At 32.4% G+C, this 20,036-nt stretch overlaps 1 long non-coding RNA gene across 1 annotated transcript; it reads left to right on the top strand.

The window, feature by feature from the left end:
* The first annotated feature begins 655 nt into the window (after positions 1-655).
* On the top strand, positions 656-1,765 carry LOC143063201 (uncharacterized). Its single transcript, XR_012974974.1, has 2 exons — positions 656-1,241; positions 1,417-1,765. It is a non-coding gene; the product is annotated as an uncharacterized LOC143063201 (long non-coding RNA).
* Positions 1,766-20,036: the final 18,271 nt, after the last annotated feature.

The raw sequence follows: 20,036 nt of genomic DNA on the forward strand, positions 1-20,036 counted from the left end.
TTAGTGAGAGCAATTTTCTTAAAATGTTCTTTTAGTAATATGCTATACTTATTGTAAATATTGTAATATTGTATTGTTTTGCCTGTTTTGTAGTTTAATTTGTTAATATATATGTTGTTCATTTAGTTTAATTTGTTAATATATATGTTGTTCAATGAATCTCTTGATAGAGGAAATAAAGAAATGAATGAAGGAAAGGATGTAATATCTAGGTATACAAAGTCGTTACCACAAACCAGTACGGTCGGGTTACGTGATATAAAGTCGTTACCACAAACCAGTACGGTCGGGTTACGTGAAATTTTGATGACACTCTCTCTACAAGTAAAATCAAATCGTGCAAAAAATCTGTGACGGGTCTGTAGGTACCATTATTCAGAAAACCATTAATTTATTTTACAGTGGTGATAAAAAATAATTTCCCTTTCATCTCGGTTGTCCACCTGTTAGAACATACATTTTGTGGTAATTGTTAATTTGTTTTCTGAATATGCATGACATAATGGCAAAAAGACGTTATGAGAGCAACAATCCATCGGTGATTCATTAAAAAATGGGTATGTAGTGATTGGCTTCCAGGTGCAACTCAAAACCCCCATAAATAAATAAGTCTCAGTTTATATTTCATAAAAATTTCCGTATCGTACATCGATATAAATATGCAACCTTAGTTTCATATTGTTATTTTGGTTGTTGTACATCTCCAGTGTAAGTTATCACATCCAGCATGTTGTCACTGATGCAATCACCGTCTTTGTCAAAAAAGGGCTACGATGAAGTTCCTCAGCACCCACTAGAAAGATTACGCCTATTACGTGAAGATGTTGAATTAAGAAGAAACACATTCACAAACTGGCCGACGAATATGTGTGTGTCACCTGGAAAGTTGTGTGATAATGGCTTCTACTATATGGGAATTCAGGACAAAGTCCAGTGTGCTTTTTGTGGAGGAATTTTAAGTGGCTTAACAAAAGACGATGATGTCCATCGTGAACATTCTAAACATTTCGGACAATGTGAACTTGTGCGTGTGAAGAACAATAACTGCGTAAGACGGTTTGAATTTTCTAATTCAGTTCAGACATGTGAGAAGCAAGAAAATACCTCTTCGGATAATAATGTAAAACCACACAATAGCAAATATTCGTTATATTGTGACAGACTCTCAACTTACCAGACATGGTCAAAAACCTTAAATCAGAGACCTGACGATTTAGCAGCTACTGGTCTTTACTACAAAGGTTTGTAAATATATTTAAATTCCATTGGATCAGCTATATTACTTACTTACTTACTTACTGACCTTGATGCCATTAGCATGTCGGGCAGTATGATCGAAGATCTTCAACTTTTGTTGCTCGTTGACATAAATCAATAACAACCAAAAATATAAACTCTGTATTTTTACTTTTCTAGGAACTAAGGACACATGTCAGTGTTATATGTGTGGAGGGATACTTTCTGGATGGGAAACTGAAGACATTCCACAAGCTGAACATACAAAGTGGTTTCCGAAATGTCCACTTGTTTCCTGTTGACCGTTTACTCATATGTGAAGTTACGATTTGAAATATCATTTTTCTTTCATACCACTAAAATAAACATTTAGTTCCACATCAAATATGTCAAACGCTTTCTGACTTATCAGAGTTACCCTATATATGTCTTTACATAAATATTAAGTTTCTGTATGTTAAAAAAAGTGTCTTTATTATAAAAATGTGTCATATCTTTCCCCTGAAATAAATACGCATAGAGATGAAAATGTTGACCAATGATGTTCTTTGGTGAAAATGTTTGTAAATTTATGTTCAAATAGTAAATGTCATTCCGTGCATTTTTGTCACATATTAAGTTCACAAACATTGTCTATAATATGTATAAGGAACTATCCTCACTACTATAAGTCAAAGAACTACCATTAAAAAAATTGTGAACTACATTGTCATTTGGTCTCCGGTGAAAAGTTGTCTGAATGGTAATTATATCACATTTTCAATATTATACAGTATAAGTAAAAATAAAACTGAAAACTAAAACATTGTTATGCAACACGACATTTTATTGTGATTGGACACTATGAAAGTGAAAATAGCACCATAATTTATATGGTTTGGCAAATTGATAATTTTTCTTTATTTATATCTATCATGATACTTTTTTTATATATAGTATTACAAAACAGTAGTCTTACAATCAAACTGATGTAGGTTTAATCCACCATTTTCTACACAAGAAAATGACAGCATCAAGTCAGTTATATAACAGTTGTTTTCCATTTGTTTGTTGTATTTGAATTTTTCATTTTTGCCATTTGATGCGAGAATTTTCGTTTTGAATTTTCCTTAGAATTCGGTGTTATTGTCATTTCACTTTTTAGGTACAAATGATATCGTAATAACACGTGAAATTTGTATTTGACTAGAAACCTTATAATTTTTCCCCATTCTATTATTTTCCTAAATCTTCAAAATTCTGTCAGACATTGTTAGCTTTGGAGAAATTTTAAAAGATTCACGAACATTGACATTGTGTTTGGTAGAACAATCGGGATAAATACAATAGCAATTCAAACAGGTGCACCCAGAACAGAAATATTACACTTTTACAACTTTATACTGAATGAAGAATTTCATAGCATATCTTTTATGACAAAATTTTAAAAAATCTATCTATTGGTATACAAATTGTCAAACAGATATACATGTATTCATAAAACATTTGGAACAGGACTACTGTAACATATGTAAGTTACTACTTACAATCTTGATGTGTGCAATCTAATTCTAGTCCAATTAAATATCGCTGTAAAGCAAAAAGTGCGACCATTAGTCATGTAATTGTCATAATTTGGTAACAAATACAGAATTTAACAATAAATGTAGACCTGCATGGTTTATCATAACACCATTACATGAAAATGCAAATAATTGGAAGTTGACAATCATTTTAGCTCACCCCCTTTACGTACTTTTAATTCGCCGTAAACTTTGTCTTTATCATGTTTATCATGTTTTGTCTTACTTCAACTGGTTATAATGACAATGTGAACTAGTATTACCATTACTTAAAAACTAAAACGATTTGACCATTTGATACCAAACATTGAAATTATTATCCATTTGGATGAAGAAAGGTGAAAGATGCCAGAGGGACATTCAAACTCATAGGTTGAAAATAAAAAGACAACGCCATGGCTAAAAAGATAAAGACAAACATACAAACAAAAGACAACAAAGAATACATAAGATTAAGCAACACACAAACCCCACGTAAAACTTGGGGTGATTTCAAGTTCTCCGGAAGGGTAAGCAGATCCTGCTCCATATGTGGCATCCGTAGTGTTGCTCATGTTAGTACAAACCTGGTAATAAGTCTTATTCGGTATGTCACATCCGTAAAAGGGAGGACGGGATTGTAGTTACGTCATCAGGAACATATTCGCTATGTATAAAACTTGTTTGTTGTCTTTTTTATATAGACCGCATCGACTTGCTAACCTGACCACTTTAACCATAAATAGAACGACTGTAGGGGTCAAATACATATCAGTTCAAATATCTAGGTTTACCATACAATATCATGCTGATGTGAATGTCTCAATATTGGAAAAAAGTAAACTCACAAAAAATACTGAAGTATAATCAAATTGTAAAATCAAAAGCTCAAACACATCAAACGAATGGACAACAACTGTCATATTCCTGACTTGGTACAGGAATTTTCTTATGAAGAAAATGGTGGATAAAACCTGTATTTATACCTAGCTAAGCCTTTCACTTGTATGACAGTCGTATAAGATTCCATTATATTGACAATGATGTTGAAGAGATTTTCATAATGGTGCGTAAATCTGTATCTCCCTTTAGTTTCTTTTGTGGTCTTTAGGTAAACGTTTTAGTTTTCATGATCTATGCTTTCGCGTTTTATTAGAACTAATTAGGGCTTGCTTTAGGAATATATGACCATGGTCAAATTTTGTCATAGTTTTCAGTGTTTGCATTGATACATTTCCTTTATCTTAATTTCTAATAAATAAATATATGTAAGTTGTTCTAACTTTAGAATGGGTTTTTTTATCATAAAGAACCGAAACTTCGAACTTTATCAAAATAAACTATCAATACATTTAAAAAAACAAAAATTCCAATAAGTTCTTTCAGAGAGTGTATAACAAAATAGACTCAAAATTCTCAGTTTGAAAATTTATACTTTGATAATTAAAAAAAAAAATACTTCCACAACAAATTGGAAGTTTTCTTTAAATATCACGTAAGGAAAGCCATTATATATTTTGTCCAACTTCAGTAATACAGAGAAAAATGAAATTATGAAACTTTACAATATTCTTGGATTTTAAACAAAAACATGACCTCCTGTTAAATTATAAGTTATTGTTACTGTTTAGATCAAAACCCGATTAAATCGAGTCATTTATTTATTGTCTTTCACATTTCATATACAAAAGAAAGAAGAAAAAATGAAACTGACAAACATTACCAGCTAATCAATAATTTGATGTAGAGAGAAAAAATTTTGAGTTACTGTATACATCTCATCACTTATTCTATCACTATTACGCTATTCATATGAGTAGTCAGGAAATGAGAACAGAAAGACATGTACAGGCATTTTAGCTTTTTTTTAAATAGGGAATCTGTTTCATTTATGTATACCCCACATACTATTTTATCCATATAGGCACAAAACCATGGAATGATTCAATATAACATGAACAGTTTGTATGTGGTAAGGAGATATTATTAAATAATTTGACAGATCTAATCTTTTGTATGAATCATTAGGAAGAGGGCGTTTGAAAATGTTTAAAAGTATAAGATTTCTTAGATTTCCGTTTAACGATTTATAACAGTTACTTTGTTTCGTTTTTTATAAGAATATAGTATTATATATCAAATTATTGCAATTGACAGACAAGTTATGGTATGTATGAGGAACTTGTTAATGTAAAATAAAGACAAACATAACAAAAGAACTGTACAAAAATAACCTTCCATAGATTTCTTTCATTAGTATATGAGTGAATGAAATAGAAATAACCGTGTGTATTTTACAGGAAACTATTATGTAGAGAGAGAAAATTTTGAGTCACTGTATATATCTCATCACTTATTATATCAATATCACGTTATTCATATGAGTAGTAAGGAAATGAGAACAGAAAGAGATATACAGGCATTTTAGCTTTTTTTAAATTTGGATGCTGTTTCATTTACGTATACCCCACATAATATTCTATCCATATATAGGCACAAAACCATCGAATGATTTAATATAACATAAACAGTTTGCATGTGGTAGGGAGATATTATTAAATAATTTGCCAGAAGAAAAATATCTAATCTTTTATATGAATCATTAGGAAGAGGGCGTTTGAAAATGTTTAAAAGTATAAAGATTTCTTAGATTTCCGTTTAACGATCGATAATAGTTACTTTGTTTCGTATTTATATACGAATACAGTATTATATACAGTCCGCCAAAAGTTAAGCACCACCGAAATATAACTGGCAATATTTTTTTAACTATTGCAAAAAAAATATTAATGTTTGGTGTTATGAATTACCTTTAACAAACACTGTGCGTATTGTTATGCGTTTACTTTACTACATTGGTTAGAGGTATAGGGGGAGGGTTGAGATCTCACAAACATGTTTAACCCCGCCGCATTTTTGCGCCTGTCCCAAGTCAGGAGCCTCTGGCCTTTGTTAGTCTTGTATTATTTTAATTTTAGTTTCTTGTGTACAATTTGGAAATTAGTATGGCGTTCATTATCACTGGACTAGTATATATTTGTTTAGGGGCCAGCTGAAGGACGCCTCCGGGTGCGGGAATTTCTCGCTACATTGAAGACCTGTTGGTGACCCTCTGCTGTTGTTTTTTATTTGGTCGGGTTGTTGTCTCTTTGGCACATTCCCCATTTCCATTCTCAATTTTACTAAAAAAATTCATTACGACCAAAAAGATTGCACTCCGATAAAGCAGTCAACCAACCTTTTATCAAAGGTCATATGTGCGTTTATAAATACACTGTTTCTCCAGGTGGTCGTGTAAGTGTTCGTACATTGGTCCGTCGACTTTATAGAGGCAAACGAAGAGCACGTCGTGGTGTATAGAGACCTGTACCTTCAAGCAGGCACTCTACCGTCAGGTTTAAATGGGATAATGAACATCTATGCTTGAACATAAGAACCTGACAAAACACTCATTGGTCAGATGGGAGTCAGTTTCCTTTACTGCCAGAAGACGCCATAATACGAATTTCGCAGGGGGGGAAAACGGCCTATGACCAAAAACAACATTTGCACAAGGACTGCATGCATTGCTGGTTGTGTTCCAGTACGGGGTTGCTTCTTATACCGTTATAAGCTGGGTATGCATATTCTGCAGGGTAACATAAACGGACAGACATACAGAGATTTGGTGCCTTAACATATTGTAGTCCGTCATTTTAGTAATCCCCCACTTGCGTCAACATTGTCAAGACACTTGTACCTGAATGACAACGCTAAACCACGCAGGGCAAGAATTTTAACCGAGTCCAAAGAGCAACCAGCCATTTACACTAATTTTTGGCCTTCCTTGCCTCCATGCATGAACCCTATCAAACATGTCTGAGATGCCGTTGTCGGAAATCTCAATCGCAGAGATTCACCTTTACAAAAGTTTGTCGATTTAAAAGTGGCATTTGTTGTTTAATGCAACAGATTTCCTCAACTAAAGTTTTGAAGGCTTGTACCGAGAAAGATAGGTCGTGTTATGAAACTGTACCGGAAATGAGGTTGTTACACATGCTATTGACTCAAATATTGACATTAAATTTGCCAAACATACCAAAGATTATGTGTAGAAAATTTTAATGGTATTGGGTGATTAATTGTTGTAAAAAAATAAAATCACAGTGAAACTTAAATTCCATTTCTTAATTGTGTAATTTACACTATTTCTATGAACGAAAAACCTATATGCATAGAACCTTCATAAGTGACCAAAATTATATTTGTGGTTTGTTTATGGTATACATTAGCAAAATTGGTATATGATTGTTTTCTATTTTTCGAGGAACAATTGATTTTTTAAATTTAAAAAAAAATCGATGCAATAAAAGTAGGTGGTGCTTAACTTTTGGCGGACTGCATATATCAAATTATTTCAATTGACAGACAATTGCAAGTTATGGTATTATGAGGAACTTGTTAATGTTAAATAAAGACAAACATAACAAAAGAACTGTACAAAAATAACCTTCCATAGGTTTCATTCATTGGTATTTGAGTGAATGAAATTGAAATAACCGTGTGTATTTTACAGGACACTATTAAAAACATGAGGAACTTTTATATCAAATTATCATTAAAAATTTCCGTATTGTATCAGTAAAGCACTACCAAGCAATTGCTAGTAATACAAGTGGTAATAATACATTTAACTAAACCCAAATACCAAGATTTTCTTCCTTGCTTTTTTTGGTTGGTTTTGTATTATGAATTATTAGTTGTTCTAGTGTTGCAGCTCAGTGTAACCAGTTTGTTACCTGTTATGCAGTCATCCTCATTGTTAAGAAGGGGCTACGATTATGTACCCCAGCACCGTTTGGAAAGGTTACACTCATTACGTTAAGATGTTGAATTAAGGAGGAACGCATTCACAAAATATGTTTATGTATAAAGGCAAAAGTCATAAATAAATTAAGTGAAAACAAATCCGGTTTGCAAACCAAATCTGAGGGAAACACTTCAACTACAAGAGGAAATCAAAGAAACAACAGGAACACAGAAGTGCAACAAAACCAAACGCAAACTCACATAGAAACAAACTATTTGATAACAACTGCTTTATTTCTGACTTGGTACAGGACATTTTTTGAAAAACTGGTAGGTTGAACCTGGTTAAATGGCGTGTCAAACCTCCCGCTTTATGACAATGTTAAAATTAAAGCTAAACCAAATCTGAGGGAAACACTTCAACTACAAGAGGAAATCAAAGAAACAACAGGAACACAGAAGTGCAACAAAACCAAACGCAAACTCACATAGAAACAAACTATTTGATAACAACTGCTTTATTCCTGACTTGGTACAGGACATTTTTTGAAAAACTGGTAGGTTGAACCTGGTTAAATGGCGTGTCAAACCTCCCGCTTTATGACAATGTTAAAATTAAAGCTAAAACACCACGTTACAGAAATACAGTACAAACACACGTAAAAACATACTTAACAGAGAACCGCCCAAACAAAAAACATAATAGTCGACACAATAGGCGAACCGCAAAGTGGTTTCCAAATAGTTCACTTTTTTCCTGTTTAACGTGTAACCATAGTTACTATTTGAGGAAAATACTTACCTTTTATACGAGAACAAAATCTTTCGAGCAATCTTTTCATAGCTCAAGATTTCCTTGAAACGCTCTTTATCCTACCAGAATTACTCTATAAACATGATAAACAAACTGACATTTGTAATTAATTTTCTAAATAATAAATTTAATATGTTGTGTTCTATTTTGTAGGAATTGGCTGACATTGTAAGAAGTTAAACAACAAATTAATCAATGATAGTCACTGTACTTTTATTATCAGCTCGGATGTTTAATACATGAACCTAAAATATTGGATAAAGTGAGTTAACAAAGTGCCTATAAAAGAAAGTACTGCTATTTAAAAATTACTTACAATGAAAGAGAAAAAACATGACATCTTTTTAATAAAACATGGAAATCAGATATATACCTACAGTAATTCGTGAGGATTAATTAAGCTATGGTACATTTTTAAAATAATAAAAACAACAGATGTAGGACGGACTAGAACTAAAATATAAAAGCATGTTAAAAATCGGGATGTTAAGTTGAGATAAGCTGTATGCAATACAATGACGATCGTCGTATAGCCAAAGCTATATATTTACTAGGTGATATAAACTTTTGTACATTTTGTCTTTGATCATAGTTTTGTTATTTGTTTGTTTTGTCTAGGGATATTATTATAATCACCTTGGTATCTACTAACATACGGGTGTTTTTGTCATGCAACAATATACATATCATTTTACTTTCTGTTCGAAATTATAACATAACCTTCAACTACTCTCATGTACCACTTGAAAACAAGTATTATATACAATTATGGTCTATGATGATTTGTAAAGAGCAGACATCGTTTGATCTATAATAAATATATATACATGTAAGTGCTAAAAAAAGTACCATTATGTCATCTGTATCATTTCTGCATGCTCATAATACAAAATTAGATAATAAAAGAGGAAATCACTTGATTTGAATAAAAAATCTATTTCTATACACAAACAAGTGTGGACACAGATGAGTGTGGATAGTGTGTTTGGATGTTTGACAGTGTCTTATGACAATAAAGTTCTATGTTTTTCCTATATGGTGTTAATAACTGTGTTGCACGGTGACAACCCATCTGAGCATTAGGAGTGTTATTTATTTGATATTTTTTTATGTTCAATACAGACATGGGGAGACAGTAATTACATTAGTTACCAAATGATTATGATAGAACATGTTCTACATCTTTGTTTTGGATACATTTTGTAGCTGGGAATTGTTAATTTCTGTGTCGATTTGGTCTCTTGTGGAGAATTGTCTCATTGGCAATCATACCTCATCTTTTTTTATATGTATTTGCTTACTATTGGTATGGTTCTATTTACATTACTTTGTGGTGGATCGTCAGTATCATTAGTAAAAAAAAAAATTAAAATGTCGAATTTCTTCCTCAGATTAGAATACATTTATTGGTTTTAAGTAATGACAATGGCTTAAGTCTGACATGATTATTGGGGTTAAATAAGATCGGAAGTAAACCTCTGTGCTGATTTATATCAATTCTTTATATCGCCTCCAAAGCTGGTCGAAGCAAAGACAAATTTTGACCAAAATAAAAATGATTTCACAAAAGAACCTTTGTGAGCATGCTTCAAAGACTCATAACTGCTCCAAAAGTAATCTGATCGAATTTGAAGGATGTCAAGCAGATATCATCAACATCTACTTAATAAGTCTTAAAATATGTCTAAATACCTAAAAAGCTATTTAGTACTCAAAAGGTATTGCAAAATTATTCCTTTTCATTTTTTGTTTTGTTATATGGATACAAATATAAGTGATACATGTACCAATACAGTATGTGTTGTGGTATGCAAGTGTAGTAATTAGCATTTACTGTAACAATGTTAATTCACACAAATTAAGAAAAACAAATGAATGGAACAGATACTCCGCAGGGTGCTGCTTTATACGACTGCAGAGGTGGAAACCTGAACGGTTGGGGCTAGTATGGACACAACATTCAAGCTAGATACAGCTCTGAATTTGGATTGTGGTTAAATAGTTGACACAACATAGGTTTCTGATACAGATTGGATGTGGTCTATAAAGAACTTCAACTTAAAAATTTTAAATTGGACATTTACCTATTTTGGTCCAATATCCAAAATCTAAATACATTGTACATGGTTAAATTCAGAATATCATAGAACCCGAAGAATTCAATTTTTGATCGGACCAACTTGAAAACTGGGCCCATAATCAAAAATCTAAGTACATGTTAAGACTCACCATATCAAAGAACCCCAAAAATTCAATTTTTGTTAAAATCAAGCTGATTTTAAATTTGGACCCTTTGGACCTTAATGTAGATCAATTTAAAAACAGGACCAAAAATTAAGAATCTTAACACGGTTAGATTTGGCATATCAAAGAAGCACAATAATTAATTTTTTTGATGAAAGCAAACAAAGTTTAATTTTGGCCCCTTATTCCTTGGGACCAAAACTCCCAAAAATAATCCAAACCTTCCTTTTGTGGTCATAAACCTTTATAGATTTCTATTAACTTATGCTAAAGGTATTGTTAAAAAAACCAAGAAAAATGCTTATTTGGGACCTGTTTTTGGTTCCTAAATCCTACCCTGTTGGGACTAAAACTACCAAAATCTATTCCAACCCTCCTTGTGTGGCCATAGACCTTATGTTAAAATATCATAGATTTCTGTTTACTAATACTTGAGTTATAGAGCAAAAACCAAGAACAATGCTAAATTTGGGCCCTTTTTCCTAAACTGTTGAGACCAAAATACCCAAAATCAATCCCAGCCTTCCTTTCATAGTCATAAACCTTGTGTCTAAATTTCATATATTTCTATTGACTTTTACTTAAGTTAGAGTGCTAAAACCAAATGTCTTTGGATGAAGACGATGACGCCAACGTGATACAAATGTACAACCAAAAAGTTTTCAATTTTTGTGGTGGTATAAAAATGATCTCAAATCAAATTTCTAATGGAGTTTGCAACAATAATTATTCAACTACTCATTTTAATAAAACATTAAGTATTAAAATATAAATGTCATACAGTCATGGTGATGATGCCCCCGCTAGCATATAACGTTAAAAAGGTACATAAAGTGAAGCTGCCAAAAATTGAACTTAAACTGAGTTTAGAGGTAATAAGCATTATATACACATTTCACTAAATTTAGTTGAGACAAACTTGAGAAATTTTTTCCATTTGTGAAAGGGCATAACCCTAGAATGATAATCAAAGTGCTTGTAATCACTGAATGGCTTTTAAAGACTGCTTAAATTTATCAGTTGGTAGTAAAGTGAATTTTGCATTGTATAGTGTATATACATGTATAGCATTATTTTAAGTTGATTCAACTACTATTATGGACAGAGAAATCTAAACTCCAATTTTTAAAGAAGATTGCATAAAGCATTGGTTTTAGGTAATTCAACAACCATTCTGGACAAAGAAATAACTCAAATTTATTGTCTGGAATCTACAAAAATGTTTGTTTTTGGCCCTTAATTCCTAGACTGTTTGACCCATAACCCACAAAATAGACCTCAACCTTCTACTTATGGTATTCAATATTATGGTACAATTTCAGAACAATTGAAATACTTATACACAACTTTTTGTACGGACACTAGATTAATGCTTGTTTTGGTCACCTTTGGAACCCTTATTCCTAAACCTTAGGGACTATATATATAACCCCCCAAAACAATCCCAGGCTTCCTTTTATGATTATAAATATTACTGTGGATGCATTATTATTCTTTGGATACCAATTTTTGTTGCTTTTGTGGCTAGAGTCTTACCACGAAATTAAATGTTCAAAGATTAACAAATTTTCTATAGGCTTGTATGCAGACTTCGGCAAAACCACGAAATTAAATATCCACGAAAATGCAAACTTTCTTTAATCCACGAAAATTGGTACCCACGAAAATAAATGAATCCACAGTATGTTATAATTTTAAGGCTTCCTTTTTACTTATACTGAAGTTATTATCTGGAAACCATCCGTCTTGGGAAGACGACGACAGGATACATACATGTATTTCAACTGCAAAAATTTCTGTGGTTGTTTAAAAATTTCAAACATGTACGATGAAATATTGTTTTAAAAATTGATAAGCCTAGATATGCCTTATAATTTTTCCCTGCATAGTTGAAGGACCATTTACACTCAGAACCGAGTCATCAGTAGGCAGCTAGTACAGATGAATTAAAACAACCTAGCATCATATTGCTAGTAGTGGTAGTAGCATTCTCGGGTAAATTTGTTCTTTTTTTTATAATATATTTGATTCAAATCAATATAGAATGCTTTTATCTCCCTAATACTTACATTGTAAATAGAGGTGATACTACTTTGACAAATCCTTGTACATGAGAGTTTTCTGTCAAATCTTTATTTCACAAAGAATGATTTGCATAACAATGAACTGAGCTCAAAGCAAAGTATTCAATAATACACTTAGACAAAGAGCTAAACTCAGTGATATACTTTGTACTACAGGTCCTTCTTTAACATCCATCGACCAAAACCACATCTCAAAAACATTCCATACTACATGGTTGGATTCAGAAGTCCTGAAAAAGACATGATTTTTTTTATCATATTTTAAGTATATACACACAGGTTTAAACTTTCTTGTTGTACAATCATTCCGTATCTAGCAAGTATCAATTTGCTTCATGCACATATTGATATGTGTTGAGTTTACCTCTGTTGGAAATAAGAACACACAAACCTCCACCTAATTTTAGTCAACGTACCAAACATTCAAAACTATAAAATATTATCTAAGACTTGTCAGTGTCTATGTTTACCATTGCCACTGAATCAGTGATATATGTACACATAATTATGTACATGCAAGACTAAAATTATAAAGTACACTAGAACAGACACGTGGTATCGCAGGTCCATGACTGAGTTAGGGACGACATCAAAAGTTCAATGAAGGATAAAAAACTTAATTCACATAGTTTTTTCACTGATACCCCCACCCCCCTCTTAACTTAATTTGGGAAAAATTGATTGACCCATATAGATATATGTAAAAATCAATGTCGGATAACCTAATCTTGCAGCCGTTCAACTCCCCCACCCCCAAACTATTTGAATTAAGTTTTTTATCTTGCATTGATCTTTTGATGTCGTCCCTTAACGTATATAACTATGTGCAAGCCTTATTTTAGTATTAGTATTTTTATCTGATAAAGTTATGCCGATTAAACGATACAAAGTGTTCTCTGCTTTCAAATCTTTCTGATTGAAACCGTCGAACTGGAACTTATCAATTATTGGTAATATTAATTATTTGAAAAACAAAAGGTCCTGGAATGGAGTATTTTTTTAATCAACAGCATTGTCATATACATACATGTATTAGTTGTAAATAAAATTGAATTCTTTGATTCGCTGTTTTACGTCATGCCGGCTAACAAATTGAAAACTGTACCTATACGCCTTATTTTTAGTCCAGATTTTAGTATTTGTATTGTTACAATGTATCTTAGAAAGTCTAAACTGATTAAAATTTGACAATTAGTAGTTTCAACCCTATGGATACGACCCGTGTATATAGCATATTAATCCTGAATACACCGTTTGGTGGTGCACCTGTCAGACGCGGAACGTACAAATAAGGTAATCAGTAACAGGTGAATATACTATTAATTTTTGGTATCGGTATCGGACTCGATCCGGAACTTCTTAATTATTGGCAATATTAATTACGTGGAAAACAAAAAGGCCTGGAGTGGTGTAATTTTTAATCTACACCTATGTACTATATTAGTTATATATAAAGTCGAATTCTTTGATTCGTCGTTTTTACGCGATGACGGCTGACAAATTGGACCTCGTAATTTTAGTATTATAGATATATAAGACTAAAACTGACATTCAGTCTTTACGATATCTTCATTCCCAAAGTCATTTTCAAATCTGACTTCATGGTAAAATAAGATTCCATATCTACAACCAATGAAAAGGAAATATCCCTCTAATAGACTAGCATTTAAATCACAGTTTTCGAAAATGGAAGCTAGGTCACCGTGGAACCTAGAACAAAAAAAAGGGAAACAATATATCTTAAATATTTCAAATGCATGTACATGAAATAATATTAATCTCTAAAATTCACCATATTGTTCCCTTTTTTATCTTCTGTTCGATACTGTATATCCAGTGTCGAATCCAGAAATTTTCTAAAGTGGGAGCCCACTGACTGACCTAAGAGGGGGCTCGCTCCAGTCACGATTCAGTGATTCCCTATATAAGCAACCAAATTTTTTCTCAAAAAGCAGGGGCCCACACCCCCCCCCCCCCCCCCCCCCCTAAATCCACCTCTGATATCAACCTCTAGATGTCTTTCAATTACATTCAGTTTAGTGTGGGTTGATGTTTGATTGTTGTACATGTTACAATTACATTCAGTTTAGTGTGGGTTGATGTTTGATTGTTGTACATGTTACAATGAGCAAAGCCCATACCGCAGTCAGCTATAAAAGGCCCTGATAAGACAATGTAAAACAATTCAAACGAGAAAACTAACATGTCTGTTTAAGGTTACATCATCAAAATATGTAGGGTAGGTAGGTAGGTCGGTATTTTCTTTTTATTATTTTGTCCATTTTATTTTTTGTGCCATGATTTTGAATTGTGTGGTCCGAGTTGTCCATGGGGCGAGAGTTCCCCTATTTATAATGATTGGATTATTTCTTACGACGGCAATAAAATGGCTTAGGGTGGGTGCTCAAAATAGGATCGGTCAGGTACCCATAATCAAACATATTTTTTTTTTGGCCTTACCGAGAGCACCATTGAAATATATACAAATCACGGATCGGATACGCATCAACTATGTAAGACCTAGTTTCAACACCCCTAAACAGTGAATATTTTTATCGCAAACAGTAGAATTTTATTACATAATGTGAAATGTGTGGGATTGTGCAGCACGTGTCATCATGACATGTGTCCCTTCGCGGACTTCAGTTTTGATTATAGACTAGAGAAGAGACTAAATGCGTACAAACCTGATGTCAAATGAAGATATACGGAATTTAAATAACGTTGATCCTTTAAATGTATGAAAAACAAAAACATATGACAATTGTTCACATAAAATAGGTAGTAAAATTTTCCAAATGAACGTCCATTAAAATTATTAAAGTCTCGGATGAATATTTCCCGCGCAAATGTCATGGAATAGACCAAAACGAATTTTAGGTGTGTGTTGTCATTAAAAAATTCGGGTCAATGAACACAGTTAGATTAAATATATAAATATGTTAACTATTTTTATATTGGTTTTTCAGAAAAGTGACTTTACCAGATTTTTTTTGTGGCAAACAACGGTAAATAGCCTATATCATCTTGACATGACATATGAAAACCCCTTAAGCATAATGGTGTGTGTATGGAATAGTCCATGGAATTGTCCAAACCGATACAGGTGAAGTACGTAGAATAATATTGCTGTGTCTATTGTGGACACAGCAATAAAATCAGATTTAAGATCCTTATGAGCCCGTAGTAAAGTAAAAAAAAATGTAAAAAGCCTTATTAAATAAAATTTGCTCGATTAACCTTGAAGTGAAGACTAATAAAAATTTGCGTGTATAGTGAACCCCCTAAATAAAATAATACTGTGTTCTAGACCACTTCCCCTTTCGGTGATCTACAGAAATGATTTTTTACTATATAGTATGTTAATTAAAAGTAAACGTCATTCAGACAGCTAAGCTAATTTGAGGCGCATTGCAATTCAAATTACAATTGATGGTAGGATGTAAACCTTTTCAAATGTGAATTAAACTAATTCAAATTAGTTAATGTCAATCCAATTCAAATTAGGTGTGAACTCTGTATTATTATCAGGTAGTTTTAAAACTGAAAGATACTTTTAAGGGAAGGGAAAGAAACGGTTGAAACCATGTGTGTTACAAACACTGTTTATTCAAGTCAGAATCCTGGATCTCAAAAGCACTTTCGTAATGTCAAATGAAAACATGAATATGATAGTAATATACAAAACTATTTATTACTAAGTAAACGACATTTATTTTAGTGAAAAATCTGCATTCCAGGTGTAAATTGAGACAAATAATATCATTGAGTGCATTTTCTTGTCAAGTGACCAGCAGACATTGAAATCTACCTTTTGAATGAAAGGAGAACTCATAAGTTGAAAATGAATGATGTAAATCTAGATTCTAATAATAGCAAAAGGGAGCTCACATTCACAACAGTTAAAGCATTGCTGAGTTAGTGAACAGAGCATTTTTCTCATTAACTTAAATCCACCTATTGGAATGGATAAAACCCGAATTTTAAGACATAAGTTATAAAATATCTGATAAAAAGCAGTACTAAGCGTGCATGTTATGCTAGAAACATATTCAAAGAATACAGTTTTATAACTTCTTAATGTCATATCCAATATTTATCAAAACCTAAAGGGGAGATACATGTGTACATGCACCTTACTTCCTATTTTTTTCCGTGGATGTCAATACACCTAATCGCTATTTATTCCATACCGGATAAGTTCTAACATTACACAACTTTTTCATCCAGTTGAAGCTATCTGGGGGCCGTTGAAACAATTCACCATGCACAATACTTTTTAATGAAAACCCTTTTAACTAACTGTAAATACTTAAAACAAAATAATTTTTACTTCAATTTAATTTCGAAAAAAGTGGATCATACCATATTAAAGTTTCTTGATAATCGCTTTCTTAAGTTTTTCCTCCCTCAGCTCTCTACTGAAAAACCTCTATTTTCAGCCGCATGACCCAAACAGGAAGTTTTACATGTGACTGGTTTTGCCAGATTGGACTAAATAGCAATAAGGTGTATTTTCTGGGATTGTTGAAAACTTGCATATTCATCACTATCTGATTTTATGGGTATAACAATCCAGACAGACAAATAGCAATAAGGTGTTTAGGAAAACATGACCTAAAGCCTCCTTCATATAAGTCAAAAACTTGGGAACTCATACTGAATGGTCAAATGTGTTCAATATGAAAATTGCAGTTAAGATGGTAAAATCACAAATCAGCCGTTAACGAAATGGACTGAAAGTATGACTTTTGCGCAAATTTAAAAGGGAAACAGAGGCGGATTTAGAGGGGGGCCCGGCCCCCCCTTTTTGGGAAAAAATTTGGTTGCTTATATAAGGAATCTCTGAAGCGTGACTGGAGCGGGCCCCCTCTTAGGTCAGTCAGTGGGCCCCCACATATGAAAATTCCTGGATCCGTCACTGGGAAATGACGGGGAAGGGGCAAATTAACATTCAAGCAGAGCAAATGCTGTTTAAATTAGTATGCGGGTTTTAAATATAGAGTGAAAGTGGAGTCATCTTTTTAAACTTAAGTTAAATATAACTTATGTAGACTTACCTTCTAATTCAATAAAAATCAAAGCCTTAAAGGCTGTAAAAGCAATTGCTGTCATGTTAATGTTTGGGGACTTTTATTTTTCATCCACATATATATAATAATTAAACCTGACATGAGTGTTGTCTAGTTAGAAGTAAGAAGGTTTTAACTTTATATAAATAAAAGACTTTAGCAGAAAGTCATTTTTAATATGTTTTATATTTCACAAGGAGACAACACGTTTACCAGGCTAAAGTTGGGGTCAAATATACATGTGCTGAAACATATAACTCAAAAAGAAATCATCATGGATTATCCCCTGGTAGTGTTTGTAACTGGGCAATAATTTCCTTTATTGATTTAATTTTAACAATTTTCATTATCAATTTATATCTAACCATTAACACAAATGATTAAGTTAAAACATTTCAACTTTCCAGACGCAAATGTTAAATCAAAGAGCTGAAAGCTCTGAAGAAAAATGACGCCACTGTCTCTAATATTGGGATAGTTTTTATGCAAGTCTTGATTTTCACATACCGTAATTAGTTTAACAATGCAACATGTATCGTAAGCATATAATTGATATTCGTATATGTGTGTGTGTGTGAAGTGAAGGTGACAACTGGCTGGTTTTTTAAGACAAATGAATAGGTCAAGACTAGCTGAATTGTACAAATAAATACCGTAGAAAGGCTTGTATATTTCTCACTGGTACATAGTCTGAATCTGAGTCCGTTCGCTTCCATTCACGTTTGCGCCCACTCATTTTCACCCCTTTCACTTTCACACCCTACATGTTCGCACCCAATCTTAATTGGTTTTGTGTTTAATAACTATGTAAGCAAGTGTTTTCTTATAAGTATAATTGTTGTCATTGTCTCAAAATAAAGTGAGACAGCAATTTTTTTTTTGTGTTGAATAAATCTTAATTATGTTTTGGATAAGGTATTGCTAAAATAATAATAATCCTTTCTAAATAAAGTGGTATTTTGTCAACGTTTTATTTTGTGTTGAATAACTCTTAATCATGTTTTGGTAAGTGTATTGCTATAACTTGTTTCATTGACTTGTTTCAAAATGAAGTGAGATTCTGACTATGTTTGTTTCTGCGTGTTGAATAAATTTTATCATGTTTTGGTTATATTAGTGGATTGCTATATTTTGGTTTCTATGTTTTATTGTTTCGTTGTTTCAGATCAATGGGACCAAGCTGTTAAAAACAATTATCTTTTGTGTTTTTTCCTTTAAAATCTTCAATGTTTTACTCATACCAAGCTATAAATACATTCAGTATTTACACCAAAGCAATTTAAAACAACAACCATAATTTTCCAATTATTCAACTTGAATTTGAATTAAAATTGGGCGTGAATGTGCGAACGTGTAGGGTGCGAAAATGTATTGGGCACAAACAGACCTGATGCCACACAGTCTGAACCCCTTCTCCCACAAAATATTAAGTAAATAATCTTTTTTGTTACTGCTATCAAAGGTCTAATGAAACTCAGATAGTTTCAAACATTTGTCAAAGAATTCTAGTCAAACTGGCACCTAGTTAAATTGGCACCTGAACGTCGTAGGAAGGCGTCCCAGAAAAATAATAAAATAGCCTTGCCAGACGTCATAATTATTTGGACTAATACATGAGATATTGTGTATTTTTCTGCATTATTTTAACCAGTTGAGTATTTTACAGGATTGTTGGTTTAATGCTGTTTAAACTTTACTGAAAAACAAACACCTTAAATTGCTAATTATTTGGCATGAAAGTTTGATTTATTGAAAGGGACTCATAGTTTTCCATTTTATTTTAATAATTGACTTGTTTTTACAATTACACAAATTGTCTAATTGTTAAAACAACAGCTTTGGTAAGGGCTTCGTTGTTTACCTTTATACACTACATATTCACTTTCGTTTCATGGTTTACCAAAATACACAACAACATATTCACTATGTACTTGGTAACAGTAATTAATTAATTGAATAGAAAATATTATATCAAATATTATTGGATGCCGAATTGACGTCGAATAGGTGCCGATTTGACTAGATGCCAATTTAACCAGGTGCCGACTTGACTTGTACGTTTCAATTCCTCTGCGATCGTTTGCGGTATTTTCTTGAGAAAACCTATTTTCCATCATCAAAGAGAAGAAGAAACTGCTTTAAAATGATTCTGGAACGCTTCATGATTGTTAAAATAAGTTTAATTCACTCAAAAACAATTTTAAAACTTGCGATTAAACAGGAAGTTTCCGAAGCACGTGTAAAAGAAGAAATTAAC

The sequence above is a fragment of the Mytilus galloprovincialis genome, chromosome 2 (assembly GCF_965363235.1).
Source record: "Mytilus galloprovincialis chromosome 2, xbMytGall1.hap1.1, whole genome shotgun sequence".
NCBI lineage: Eukaryota > Metazoa > Mollusca > Bivalvia > Mytilida > Mytilidae > Mytilus > Mytilus galloprovincialis.